Here is a 13,822-nt window from a genome sequence, read left to right as displayed (position 1 = left end):
AACTCCAATAAGGAGTTAATATTCAAAATATACAAACAGCTCATACATCTCAATACCAAAAAGAACCCCCAAACAGCCTGATTAAAATGGACAGAAGAAATGAATAGACATTTTTCCAAAGAAGTTATACAGATGGTTAATAGGCACATGAAAATATGTTCATCACTAATCATCAGGGAAATGTAAGTCAAAACCACAAAGAGATATCCACTGTACATCTGTCAGAAGGGCTATCACAAAAAAGACTACAAACAACAGATGTTTATGAGGATGTGGAGGAAAGGGAACCTCCTACGTTGTTGATACAGGAATGGAATGGAACCACTATGAGAAACGGTATGGAGTTTGCTCAAAAAACTAAGAGCTAGCATATGGTCTGGAAATCCCACTCCTGGTTATATATCTGAAGAAACTGAAAAATACTAATTTGAAAAGATACATGCACCCTAGTGTTCATAGCAGCATTATGGAATAGCCAGGATGTGGAAGCAACCTGTTTCCATCAATTGCTGAATGAATAAAGATGTATATACATATATATATTATATAATATGTGGATGTGTATATGTATATACACACACAAAAACATAATGGGATATTAGTCATAAAAGGAATGGAATTTTACCATTTGCAACATCATAGATGGAGAGTATTATGCCAAGTGAAATAAGTCAGAGAAAGACAAATACTGTTTGTTATCATTTATATTGGGCTTCCCTGCTGGCTCAGACAGTAAAGAATCTGTGTGCAATGCGGGAGACCCAGGTTCAATACCTGGGTCAGGAAGATCTCCTGAAGAAGGAAATGGCACCACATTCCAGTATTCTTGCCTGGAAAATCCCATGGACAGAGGAACCTTGTGGGCTACCATCCCTGGTGTCAGAAAGAAGAGTTAGACATGACTGAGTGACTAACACTTTCTTTCCATCACTTATATATGGAATGTAGAAAATGATAATAGAAAGTGAATACAACAAAAGAGAAAGCAACAAACTCATAGCATGGAACAAACCAGTGGTTGCCAGTGGGCAGAGGGAAGGGAATTGGGTCTCAGATAGGGGTAGGGGATTAAGAAGTACAAGGTGATATGTATAAAATAAATGAGCTGCAAGGAAACTGACTCCAGTATTCTTGCCTGGGAAATCCCATGGATAGAGGAACCTAGTCGGCTACAGTCCACAGGGTCACAAAAGAGTTAGGCAAAACTTGGAGACTGAAGAGCAAAGTAAAGTGAAAGACGCTGTCATGTCTAACTCTTTGCGACCCCATGATCTATACAGTCCATGGAATTCTCCAGGCCAGAACACTGGAGTGGGTAGCCTTTTCCTTCTCCAGGGGATCTTCCCAACCCAGGGGTTGAACCCAGCTCTCCCACATTTGCAGGCAGATTCTTTACCAGCTGAGGCACAAGCGAATCCCAAGAATACTGGAATGGGTAGCCTATCCCTTCTCCAGCAGATCTTCCTGATCCAGGAATTGAACTGGGGTCTCCTGCATTGCAGGTGGATTCCTTTCCAACTGAGCTATCAGGGAAATCCCGAAGAGCAAAAACAACACCTAATATAGCTATCCACTATATTTAAAATTAATATAATATTGTAAGTCAGCTATGCCTTAGTTTTAAAAAACCACAACCCTATACCAGTACACACCAAAGCCTGACGACACCAAATTGCTGATTAAGATGTGGGGCAACTGGGAACACACATCCATTCTGGCAGGTGTTCAAAGAAAGTTTGACAATTTCTTGTAAAGTTAGACATATGCTTACTAAAGACCTGGCAATCATGCTCCTGTATATTTTTCCTAGAGAAATGAAATGAAACTTGTGCTCACACAAAAACCTGTATACAAATGTTTATGTAAGTTCTAGCCTTAATGGCCCCAAATGGGAACTATGCCAAGTGTCCAACAGGTGGATGCTATGCAGCATCTTAAAGACATCATGCTGCAGCCAGTCTCAAAGATTAACTACAGTATGATTCCATGTATGTGACGTTCTTGAAGAGAGAATGGTTGGAGTGTGAGATCAGTGGTTGCCAGGGGTTAGGTTTAGGGAGACGGTGTCAGTATAGAGGCATAGCAGAGGGGTTTCTTTTTGGAGTGATGGGAATATTCAGTTGTGGTAGTGGTTACATATTTTTATGTGTCTTAAAATTCATTAAGCTGTACAGTGAAAGTCAACTTTGCCTTATGATAATTGTTTAAAAATGTTTTAAGTGTCTTTTAATCAGGTTTGGTAAGAATTGTACTTCATTTTGCATGTTTTTATGTTGAAACAGTTTCAAACACAGAGGGAGTTGCAACAATAGTGTGGTGAGCCCACATACCCGTCACCTAAATTCACCAAATGTTAACTGACATTTGCCACATTCTCTCTTGCACACAAATGTTCACAGTATTTGTAATAGCACAAACCTGTAAACAACTCGATGTTTATCAACAAGTGAGTGGATAAAAAATTTTGGTATATGTACAATGGAATAGTGCTTAGTAATACAAACATATGAGCTATTAAAAAGTATGAAAATTGCCCATTTTTTTAAAAAAAACTTAGAAATTAGGAAATTTCACTTATAAGAATAGAGCTATAGAATCCATGGTAACACCAAGAATATTCTCCTCTTAACTCTCCTATTATTTATTCTTAACTTTACTCTCCTTTTCCCTTGCACCTTATCTCTTGTGTTCAGGGACAGAATACACAGTGCCCACATTAAGGGGACCAGAGTCTCCTGGGAATAGTTGTGTGAACCTGAAGGTGGCTCATGACCGAAGTGTTGAGGACTGTTTGGTGAGTTCGAACCAAGACCTGTTGTTTGTTATTAACAGCTTGGTTGCTGTTATCCATCCTCTTCTTTCCATGGTACAACTCCTATCTGTGAACTCACAGAGGACACCCTTGGCAGCTGCAGGACATAATTACTGCATTCCAGAATATCTTTTAGGCATTTGGATGTAAGGCTACCTCTTTGGATTGCTCCCCTGCTAACTAATATGTTACTGGCTTGACACAATTGACAGCCGGCTGTGCCGGTGGCTAAAGGACTGCCTCTGGGGCTGTCTCAAAATGAGGTTAATGATGGGCTGAATGAGCTCTCTGGGTTACTTAGCCATCATCTACCTGGGAGCAGAATATATGTGGGGCTCTGGTATAATGACAAGGGGGTCTCGCCACACAGTCAGATGTACCAAATGGGCCAATTACTCTTCTAGGTGGATCATGGGGATTGTTTTGCTAATTTTGAGTGTAATTAAAACAAAGCAAAGTAAAACAAAGCTAGACCACTGGCAACCACAGAAGGCCCAGGAGGGAAAGGATTCAGAAGAAATCAAAGCTGCGTCTTCTCCTGGGGGTGGGGTTAGGGGAGGGGCTTTCTTCAGCTTGCTCTCCTGTGTTCCCAAACATCATTAAGATAAGAAATAGGGTAATGGGGTTCAGGCTGAAGCTGCCATCTCAGCCTGAAAGGACGCTAGTGGTTATTCAGATCAACTCACACAATTTGCAGAAAAGGAAGCAAAGGCTCTGATAGGGAAAATGCTTTCTCTGGGACTTAGAGTTTCTTAGTAGAAGAGTCAAAACTAGAATTGGTTTCTCCAAGATTCTAGCTGGGGAGGGAGAAGTCTTGAGGAATTGACTTGAGAAGCTGACTACTTATTGGGTTCAAAGATTCCTACCTACATAGTGAGCATCTTGTGGGCAAGAATTATGTTTGTTCATGTCTGCATCCCTGGCACCTGGTACTTAGATAATAGAAAGTGCTTAGTTACTGTTTGTTGAGTGAGTGAATACATAGATGATTAAATGAATTCTTCATGAAAAATAGTTTAGGAAGCCAGGAAAGCTAAAAGTTTCATCAACACTCAGAAGCCAGAATGGATTTTTAAGCATGGGACTGGCTCTTTCTTTACTGCCTTGTTTATTTTTTCTTAACCTTGCAATTCATCTGTCTTGCAATTATATTTAAGATAACTCATAGAGCACAAATGTCTGAAAGTCTGATTATCTCTGTTTGTTATTGTTTAGTCACTAAGTTGTGTCTGATTCTTTTTGTGACACCATGGACTATAGCCCACCAGCCTCCTCTGTCCATTGGATTTCTTAGGCAAGAATACTGGAGTGGGTAGTCATTTCCTTCTCTATAGAGAGTCTTCCCAACCCAGGGACTGAGCCTGAGTCTCCTGCATTGCAGGTGGATTCTTTACAACTGAGCCACCAGGGAAGCCCTTGATTATCCCTGTAGAGGTGCATTATCTATTATAGTAGCCAGAGCTTCATGTGGCTGTTAGGCACTTGAAATGTGACTAGTTTGAATTGATATGTGCTGTGAGAGTGGAATATATACCCAATTTCCAGGACAGTACAAAAAAGGGAGTGTAAAATGTCTCATTAATACTTTAAAAAATGTTCATTATATGTTAAAATTATAATGATTGGATATGTTGGTTAAATATATTATTAAATTAATTTCTGTGTTTAAAAACTTTTTTTTCTAATATGACTTCTAGAAAATTTAAAATTATACAGGTGGCTCATACTTGTGGCTTACATTATGTTTTTTATTGAAAAGCACTACTATAGAACATTCATTTTTGTGTTACTGGGCAAATGGACTCTAAGTGGATTAAGCCCAAGTTGTTTGTTAGATAAAGTATCAATCAGTTAATGAGCTTTAAGTAAATATCCAGAGGACTGCTACTTAGTGCAGCATTTAGTGAAGGTGTGGTTTCTTAATCAGTCCTGTTAGCAGATCTCACCATGTGTCAGCTGGAGCCTGAGTGGACCAGGGTTAGCAACCAGGATTGTGGGACTCCAGATTTTCAAACATGGTGTTCCAAGATGATGGTGTGATATGCTCAGGACTGAGGTATGCCACAAACCGTATTATTACCCATGCTGTTTAAAGTCTCAATGTTTGTGATGGCCTTTTTTTTTTTTTTTTTTTTTACAAATTAAAGCAGATTCAAGGCCATCTCTATGTCATCTTTCTTCCTGACTGCATTCTGACATATTTCCCTCAGAAGCGGGAGCAGGCAGAGAGTTGGGCACAGCTGTATCAGAGTAGTGGGCATTGTCTCCTTCTGTACCATTCTCCCCTTGGTTACTATGCACCAGGCAAATGGTGCTTTTAATCCCTGCACTCACCAAGTTCTTTCCAACCTCAGGATCTTTATGCTTGCTCCTCCTCCCCTAGAATGTAATTAAAAGGCAATGCTCAGAATTAGCCTGGAATTTAGTTCCTTCTCATTCTTTTAGTCAGTCTCTGCTTAAATGCCACCTCCTTAAATGTAGTTCAAGACTACTTGAACTGTTAGTCTGTTAGTCTCTTAGATCTTGTTTATCTTTTCATTGTCACTTACTCTAATCTGCAGTTATTTTCAGTTCAGGTCAGTTCAGTTGCTCAGTTGTGTCTGACTCTTTGCAACCCCGTGGACTGCAGCATGCCAGGCTTCCCTGTCCATCATCAACTCCCAGAGCTTGCTCAAACTCATGTCTACTGAGTCGGTGATGCCATCCAACCATCTCATCTTCTGTCGTCCCCTTTCTCTTCTTGCCTTCAATCTGTCCCAGCATCAGGTGGCCAAAGTATTGGAGTTTCAGCTTCAGCATCAGTCCTTCCAGTGAAAATTCAGGACTGATTTCCTTTAGGATGGACTGGTTGGATCTCCTCTCAGTCCGAGGGACTCTCAAGAGTCTTCTCCAACACCACAGTTCAAAAGCATTAATTCTTCTTCGTTCAGCTTTCTTTATGGTCCAACTCTCACATTCATACATGACTACTGGAAAAACCATAGCCTTGACTAGACGGACCTTTGTTGGCAAAGTAATGTCTCTGCTTTTTAATATGCTGTCTAGGTTGGTCATAGCTTTTCTTCCAAGGAGCAAGCATCTTTTAATTTCATTTTAGTCACATATTAATATCAGCTTCATGGGAGAGGGATAGGTAATTCTTTTTCATTTCTGTATCCCAGTCACCTAACATTGGATCTGGTAGAGAAGAGAGGCTCCATTCTTACTTGTTGAATGATGAATGAATGAATGAGTGAGTGAATGAATAAAAAGATTGATGTGTCTAAGAATACAGTACCTTAAGTTATATTTCATCTATATAAATGGCCACTGTTTCATACAGTGAGAGGAAATCTATGTCTATGATTGTATTTCGTGTGAAGCTAGTTTGGGGAAAGGAAAACAGAAGGCAGTGGTGCAGATCACAACCAATCTGAGGTCATATCTGTGAAGGAGTGGCTGGATGGGAAAATATAGTTTGCATCATAGTTCGCCTCTATACACAAAGCGAAAGAGCTGCTTAAAAACCCCTGGATTCAGTACTTCTTTAAAGTTAAAAGGTCTGCAGTGAATCAGATGACTTGAATATTTTTGTCCTGCATGTAATACATTTAATAGTATCATTATTTTGAGGGATACAAGAGTTTTAGTAGTCCTTTGCTTAACTTTAATTTACTCTCTATTTACTCTGAAATGTAGTGCTAAGGCACTTTCAAAAAGGAAAAGGAATGGAATGAGTTTTGTCCTGAGAATTGAATCTAAGAATTTCTCAGCATACTTGGAGTTAAGGGGAGCCACCTGCAGTTTTGCACAATCAGGATTAGAAGACAATGGAGTGAGGAGTGGCATGTTTCTAGATAATCTAGGGATGGTGAAGGACGCTCCATGTAGGCTTAAAAAAAACCAAACAGGTGATGGTTTCTCAGAGAAAACAGATGGACCCTTTGGCTGACCCAGATGGTTCCTGCCTGGGTTCAGGGAAATTCCAGGTGTGATTTGCTAACTGCAGGTGACAGAGCAGACTCCGCGGGTTCAGCTCCAGGTTGGTTGGTGGGCTGGTGTGTTTTTGCTTCCCACTGACATTACATACAGACCCTGCTGCTCCTGGCTGGAAGGGATGCTAAGAGCAGCTGCTTTCAGGGGTGGCAGCTATGGAGCCAAGCTTTTGTCACCAGCCTGATTTCTTTGTGGGGAAGATTCTATTAAAGTCAAATGAGAGGTGAGACAGACAGCCTCTGTCTTTCTTCTCAGGGAGCGGCCAGCTCAGTATTTTTTTTTTTTTCCAAAAGCAAAACATTTTTTTCAGTTTATTAATTTTATAAATTGGAGAATAATTGTTTTACAGTGTTGCATTGGTTTCTGCCATACATCAACCACTGAATCAGCCATCGGTATACATGAACCCTCCCTCCTGAACCTCCCACCCACTCCTTACCCTATCCCATCTCTCTCAGTTGTCACAGACACTGGGTTCATCTTCCTGTGTCATACAGCAAATTCCCACTGGCCATCTATTTTACCTATGGGAATGTATATCTTTCAATGCTCCTCTCTCAATTTGTCCCACCCTCCCCTTCCCAGCCACAGTGTCCACAAGTCTGTTTTCTATACCTGCATCTCTATTGCTGCCCTGCAAAAAGGTTTATCAGTACCATTTTTCTAGATTCCATATATATACATTAATATACAATATTTGTCTTTTTCTTTTTGACTTGCAGGCCAGCTCATTTTAATCCATATTGGCCAAAAATTAATATCTTCTTATTCTAGCTTGCATGATTAGCCAGTGCTAGGTCAATGTGAACTCTTATGTATATCACTTACATGTTGCTTCTGATAAAGATGCTGTGGGTTTTGCATATGTGTGTACAGGGGAAAAAAAAAAAAAGATGAAGAGATGAAGCTGCAGATCCCCGGGCTAGTTGTCAAAGAGAAAAAGCCTTGATGCCCGCGACAAGAGCTAAACCCAGCCTTTTCTATTCTTTTAAAGTGAAGGTGAGTTTGAGCAGAGAAAATCCTACTGTGCTGAATGATTCTGTCGGGAGAGAGGTGGAGACTTTGGAATATAAATGAAGGCTAGCGAGTTGGAGAATTAAGATTCTCCCTCATCGTGTATTATGGGCTTCATGTGTGATGAGCATGCATGTTTCCAGATTAACCCCAGCCTGCCAGGGCCTGTTTAATGGTATTATTATTAATAGTGTCTTTGATCCCAGCATATGTTTATGATACCTGTCTGGGGGGAACATCTATTCTAATTGGTGGTGGGGCCCTGTTGGAAAATCTTGGCCAGCAAACAGTGGACTTTCAATCTAGAGACTAGAGAAGCCCTTGTTGTGGGGGAGTGGGACCCATGTGGGGGAACACTGGGTGTAAAGGAGGAAAAGTGCAGAGGAGTGGATGGTTCCGAAGATTATTCTGGGTCTAGCCTCATGTTCAGTTTTGAAAAGAGCAACTAATTTTGAAATGGAATTTGAAGGAAAACTGGATAAGAGCAGATGTGGAGAGAAACAAGAGGACTGTAGACACAGAAGAAACTTTTCAGAGGAAGAGGAAGACGGAGGGAAGGAGAGATGAAGAAAGAAAGGTTTGGCAGGAAGGACACTTGTGTCAAGGAGGGTGACATAGTAGACGGGGAAGGATGTCAGTCCGTCCTGTGTCCTGTGTCCTTCCCCACTCCCCACCTGCCCCCCCGCACCCCCACCGCCGCTTACTTTCCCAGCGGCTTAAGCAAGAGAAAGGCTGGCAAGAATAGGAAAAAATTCAAAGGCTCTAGGATCTTTCTCCCCTTTTCTCCATCCTCTCCTTTCTGTCTTTTAAAGCTGCCTTTGTTTCTTCTTTTTTCCTTTACTTTTGAGTTCACGCATTTCGGTGAGGTTTTTAGCTCCAGTGTCAGAACTGCCTGTTTGACTTTGGGCATGTCTCTCCACACCCTGCAGTCCCCCGTCTGCTCAGGGGACCAAGTCCCCTGTGCCCTGGAGCACTCTGTCCTTCAGGCTGTGCACACAAGGGAAAGGGAACTGCGAGTTCACATTCTTTGTGTTGCTAAATACTGTGCGTTTGTGAGTAATCTTTAAAAAACAGAACTACAGGAAATTGAATGTATTTCAAAGTATGTAATAAAATAGCAAAAGTTTAATGATGTTAGTGGTTCTCCTTCCTTCCTGATCACTTCATTGCTCAGCTAACATCTTGGAAGCAGAGTAGTCTGGACATGCAGGGAAAAGTGTGAAGTTCAATCCCTTTCCTGAGATGCAGGGCTCAGGGAGATGGTTCTTCTGAGAACAGAGGCCAAATGTATTTTTATTCTGAGTACCATAGACAAAACCATTGCAAGTTATTATTCCACATTGCTTTCCTTAAGAAATAACATACCCTAACCTACTATCCTTTGAAGAATCATCTTTCCTTTTTGCTTTTTCCCACTGAGGGGCTTGACATCTGGTTACAAGGGGATATAAAGAGGGTAAGTTAAATTAACCAACCAATCAACCAAAATAAAGGAATATAGAGATCAGATCAGATCAGATCAGTCACTCAGTCGTGTCCGACTCTTTGCGACCCCATGAATCGCAGCACGCCAGGCCTCCCTGTCCATCACCAACTCCGGGAGTTCACCCAGACTCAAGTCCATTGAGTCAGTGATGCCATCCAGCCATCTCATCCTCTGTCGTCCCCTTGTGTTCCTGCCCCCAATCCCTCCCAGCATCAGAGTCTTTTCCAATGAGTCAGCTCTTCGCATGAGGTGGCCAAAGTACTGGAGTTTCAGCTTTAGCATCAGTCCTTTCAAAGAAATCCCAGGGCTGATCTCTTTCAGAATGGACTGGTTGGATCTCCTTGCAGTCCAAGGGACTCTCAACAGTCTTCTCCAACACCACAGTTCAAAAGCATCAATTCTTTGGTGCTCAGCCTTCTTCACAGTCCAACTCTCACATCCATACATGACCACAGGAAAAACCATAGCCTTGACTAGACAAACCTTTGTTGGCAAAGTAATGTCTCTGCTTTTGAACATACTATCTAGGTTGGTCATAACTTTCCTTCCAAGGAGTAAGTGTCTTTTAATTTCATGGCTGCAGTCACCATCCGCCGTGATTTTGGAGCCCAGAAAAATAAAGTCTGACACTGTTTCCACTTAGTACATTTTGAAATGCATCTAGTGTTATGTTCCATGAATAGAGTCTCACTCTTTTCCTCATGGGGAGTGGTGCCCCGCCATCTACCCAGGTGCTGCAAAAGTTCCAGGTGGTGGAGAGGCTGACAGAATCTCGCCACGCGCTTAGACAAGGGCAGGGTGTCCCTTTGCTCACTGGAGCATATGGCTCTGTACAAGCTCTTTTGAACAGCCCATGCCCTGGTTTCCAGCTCAGATCACTGAACTGGAAATGTGCCTGTCCACCGAGACTTTCACCTTAGACGGCAGTCAGATGCCTTCTTGTCTTTTACATCTCTCCTCTTCTCTGATACTTTGCCCTTGAAAGCAGGCTTCTGAGTGGCTCGGTCGTTGAAGCTGATGAACTGGTGGGTGCCCAGATGCTCCAAGCAGTAGGCTTTCTGTTTTTTTTTTTTGCATGTATAAATATCTTTACATGTAAAGTGACTGTCAGCATGTACCTTGGCTGTTTGCATGACAATGTGAAGTAAAAGATAGCAGAGATTGTGAGAATGCCTGCCTGGCATCACACTGCTGTGGCATGGCCTGAGAAGTGGTACCATCTCTAAGACGTTCCAACATTTCAGGCTGTGGGAACCATAGTTACAAGCACCTTTTCACAAACAAGGAGACTTTTTCTGTGAGGAGGAGGTCAGTAATCAAGAAGCTGCGCTCATTTTGAGCACAAAGGTGTCTCCTTGACATGAAAAAACTGTCTGGATTTTCGCTTTTTCTCCTCCTGCCCTCCCTCCTTCCCACCTGCAGGTCCTGACGGCAAATCCCCTTATAATTATCCCCATCACCGAAGCCTGGAAGGCTCACCTTCCACAACAGGGGATATTAGAGGGGCTAAATGTCTCCCGCCGCACAGGGAGAAGTATGCCTTTGTTTGAAGAGGAAGTTTGCTCATCCAAAGATTATGTTCTCCTGTGACTGTGCCATGATCGGAAGGGAGGGAGATTTTCACGTTCCCTGTGACTGACTGTTGTGGAAAACACTGTAATATCAGGGTTTAGGTTGGCGAGGTAGGAGAAGATTTTGAGGTGGTCTCTGTTGGAAGGTAATATAACCATTTTCCGGGATTAGAGAGGATGGGGAAGGAGCCTGAGCTGCACAGGCTGTGCTGTTGTGTTATGTGTGATTCCGCTGGTCTTTGGAAGTCCTCCCCAGCTTGGTGGGACGTGTGATGTAGGTACCAGTCTGTCCCTAAGGAGAGAAATGGCACTGGTAACCTAGTTTGTCCCCAGTTCAGTATCCCATGTAGACACTGGTGACCTAAGGTGATGTCTGCCCATTAGGGGCCTTGGTGTTAGAAGGAAACCCCTGTTGGTTCTGCTTGCCCAGGGATTTGTGCACGCATGCTCAGTCTCTTCAGTCATGTCTGACTCTTTGCTACCCTATGGGCTGTAGCCTGCCAGGTTCCTCTGTCCATAGGATTCTTCAGACAAGAATACAGGAGTGGATTGCCATGCCCTCCTCCAGGGGATCTCCCTGACCCAGGGACTGAACCCATGTCTCCTGTGTTTCCTCCATTGCATGCAAATTCTTTACTGCTGAACTAGTGGGGAAACCCATTTGTGCTTATATAACCTGAAAGAAGTACTGTTGTCCTGAGGCTCTTAAAATACAACAGAATTATTAGTGGAAAATGACTAAATGTTCACCTTGATGTAAATTTAACAGTTTACACACAAGTCATTTAATAATAAATTACAAAAAAAGGTTACATTTGCCATGTAATTTTGTTGTCAACTACTAAGCCCACCTTGCTGAAGCTTTGGTAAGATGTTTACCAGGAGTGGTCTGGGGCTGAATCTACCTAGTAGGCAGTTCAGCATCCATGGATTTGCTCTGAGTCCTGTGAAGGTCTCGGGTCTGATGATGAGGCCCCAGGATGCTAACTATTTCTGCAACCAGGGTCAGCAAAACTCATTGATTTTGACCAGCATTTAACCAAATATGGTCTCAGGTTAGCTCTATTTCTTGTCCAGGATCCAGGGGTTTGTTCCAGGGTTTATAATGGCCTCAGGGATGATAAATACTCAGCAAGTATGTCTATTCTACCTGTCCCCAGCCATGACACACATAGCTTATTGATTATGGCCTTCTTGGCCTTGAGCCAAGATACTGGCACACCATTCTCAGTCATCCTCAAGAGATGCAGCCCATTGATAATCCCTCATCCACCACACCATGATGCTTGACGTCTGCATTTCAGTGCTTTTTAGAAATATTATTTTCAATGACTTGAAGTTCAGTTCTTAAAGCAGAGGCTCTTTCCAGCCCACACAGGGTTAGTGCAATTTCTGTTCCTTGTTGCTGCTCAACAAATCCACATGATATAAAAGTGAATGCCGTCATAATAGAATAGAAAGAGAATGGTGCTGTTTGTTCTGGCCTTGAACCCTGGCCATTCTGCTTACTAGTGGTGTGACCTTTGTGTGTGAAATGGAGATGACCGGATTTGACTTACAAGATTATCATGAGGTTAAGTGATAATATAAAATAATGGCCTAGCGTACTTTCTGATTTTTGTTAAACTTTTTATTTTGTATTGGGGTATAGCCAATTAACAACTTTGTAATAGTCTCAGGTGCTGCACATAAACATGCATCCATTCAGCCCCAAACTCCCCTCCCATTCAGGCTGCCACATAACACTGAACAGAGTTCCATGTGCTACACAGTAGGTTGCCACCCAGTAGATATTTGTGGCAATACTAAATATGTTTTCTCTATTTTTCTTAATAAAATAATAATCCACAAAAGACATGTGATGCAGCTCTCTTCTATAGTGTCCCTTCAGGGCTTGTAGAATGCTGGGTGAGCATGCTGTCTGCTTGGTGGTGTAGGAATGGGAGGGGTTAGCAGGCTTCTGGGGTTTTATATTAGGTAAAAGAGTCTCCTTATGGTTGGAGGCTGCCTGGAAACCTCTCTCCTACTTCTCAATGGAGCTGTTGGTTCTGACCACTAAGGAGCTGTCTGATCCATGGCTGGATGTGGCAGGGCTGTGCTTTTCAAATATTTTAGACAGACACTATAATGCTGTCTTATCCAAGAAAGTGGTCATGTGTGGCCATTCACCAATTGGAATGAAGCTCATCTAAATTGGGATATGCTGAAAGTGTGAAATACACCCAAGATTTTGAAGACTTCATGCAAAAAAATAATGTGAAATATTTCCTTAACAATTTTTTAATATTGACTACTTGTTGAAAAGATAGTTGTATTGGGTTAAGTAATATTTATCATGAAAACTAGTTTTACCTTTCCTTCTTACTTTTAAAAACACGACTGTTAGAAAATGTAAAAAGACATATGTGGCTTACATTTGTGCTTGCAGTGTATTTACCTTGACCAGCTCTGCTAGAAGGCGGTACCCTTGTGGCACCAGGCAGAAGGAAGGACAGTGGACCAGGTGTCCAGAGAGCTGGTCTTGGTCCTGCTTCTGCACTAATTCCACGTGACGTTGAATATGCCATCTGACCATTCCGTACCTTAGATCTGTATGGAGGAGGCTGTTCAGAGGCTTTGTTAGTTAAGAAAGGGGAAAAAAAAACCCCAAGCAAACTGTTAGAAAATTGTACAGTTACCAGATGCTAATGGTCTCATTTTCATGCGTAAAGTGCCAGACTTTGGGGCTTGTCTAAGGTGCAGGCAGCCACTCCCTCCTGATACTTGGGAGAATACATTGAAGGCACTCTGCGTCTGCACCAGGCTCACTCTTGGATGGAGGAATATAGAACAAGCAAGACAGGAAGTTCTTTCTGCCTTTTGTGGCAAACGATGATAATTAAGCCTTTCTAGTCAAGCTGAAATTTCCTAAGAAAATGCAATTCTTGTGAAACATATTTCAAACTGTAAAATTCTCCGTCTTAA

The 13,822-nt window shown here is 42.1% G+C and overlaps 1 long non-coding RNA gene across 9 annotated transcripts in view; it reads left to right on the top strand.

Annotated features, from left to right (window-relative positions):
* LOC147363009 (uncharacterized) overlaps positions 1 to 13,822 on the top strand; it is a 117,447-nt gene that overhangs the window by 38,489 nt on the left and 65,136 nt on the right. For 5 of the 9 annotated variants that reach the window (XR_015136696.1, XR_015136699.1, XR_015136703.1 and 2 more), the window contains exon 1: positions 4,709 to 4,868. The exons of 3 other annotated variants lie outside the window; for them this stretch is intronic. This is a non-coding gene — a long non-coding RNA (uncharacterized LOC147363009). Of the gene's footprint in view, positions 1 to 4,708; positions 4,869 to 7,065; positions 7,787 to 13,822 lie in introns of those variants that run through there. One more of the 9 variants, XR_015136701.1, reaches the window with a different exon arrangement.

The sequence above is a fragment of the Bos grunniens genome, chromosome 11 (genome assembly GCF_055505025.1).
Source record: "Bos grunniens cultivar Pamir isolate PY7600 chromosome 11, Bosgru_T2T1.0, whole genome shotgun sequence".
Lineage (NCBI taxonomy): Eukaryota > Metazoa > Chordata > Mammalia > Artiodactyla > Bovidae > Bos > Bos grunniens.
The sequence above is the reverse complement of the archived record's forward strand: the minus strand, read 5'-3'. Positions and strand labels throughout refer to the sequence as shown.